Source organism: Coffea eugenioides, chromosome 11, assembly GCF_003713205.1.
Source record: "Coffea eugenioides isolate CCC68of chromosome 11, Ceug_1.0, whole genome shotgun sequence".
In the NCBI taxonomy this organism is placed as follows: Eukaryota; Viridiplantae; Streptophyta; class Magnoliopsida; order Gentianales; family Rubiaceae; genus Coffea; species Coffea eugenioides.
In genome coordinates, this window is record NC_040045.1 from 51,224,968 (window position 1) to 51,225,919 (window position 952).

Genomic DNA, 952 nt, shown 5'->3' on the forward strand with positions numbered 1-952 from the left:
ATTGAGTTTTTTTTGGATTTTTCTACATGATCGACACTTTTAAATCTTATGCCAATTTAGGTTGAATATCTATTTTTTTCATTGCTACAAGTTCAAACGACAAGGCATATAAACTCAACACTTGAGCCATACACTAGCATGATTAAAATTGGTCTTTAATGTTGCTTTGTCTTTTTTTTTTAATTATCATTATGGTATTAGTGTGTAGTGCTTGAATTTTTCATAAGGTTGGTCATTAAATTCTTCCTAATTTTTGGACATATTTTCCCTTGACCATCTTATCTTGTTTCATTAATTCGCAACTCGAATGGACTTTGTATGACATTTCATCTATGCCCTTCATATGACATTTTGTCTATACTTTGAATTTTTCTATGTTAGTTGTGCATTGGGCATGGATTTGTCATTTTCAATACTTGGAGGATAGATAGGTTAGATGGTACGGGGGAAGTGAATGTGATTGAGAGATCTCAAATTCGAGATCCCCTATTTATATTGAAAAAAAGTGAAATTTCTTTTCAAGTTTTTCGTTCTTTCATGAGGAGATCTACCTTAAGTTTGGCAATTCCTACTAGGTATTAATATAAATTTTCTCTATCTTGTCTTTAGTTGATGTACTTTAACCATGTTTTTTCCTAAAGGGATTGAACATACTATTTTTCACGTTTTTATCATTTTAGTTATAGAGACTGTTGTGGACATTCAATATCCTTCTTTATGTTCTTATGTTTGCATACATTTAATAATCTTGCAAATTAAGAGAGAGATTGAGGCTGATGCTTTTCGAAGACAAACTTTTCAACTTTCAATTCCATCAGTAAATGCTTATAGTTATTGCACGTATTGTCATCAGTATCTTGTTTTCCCTATTTAATTTTGAGTTTCAATGGAAATTTTTTACAATTATAAGTCCCAGTGGACTCTCTATTACAGCTTAAATGCTACATTTGGA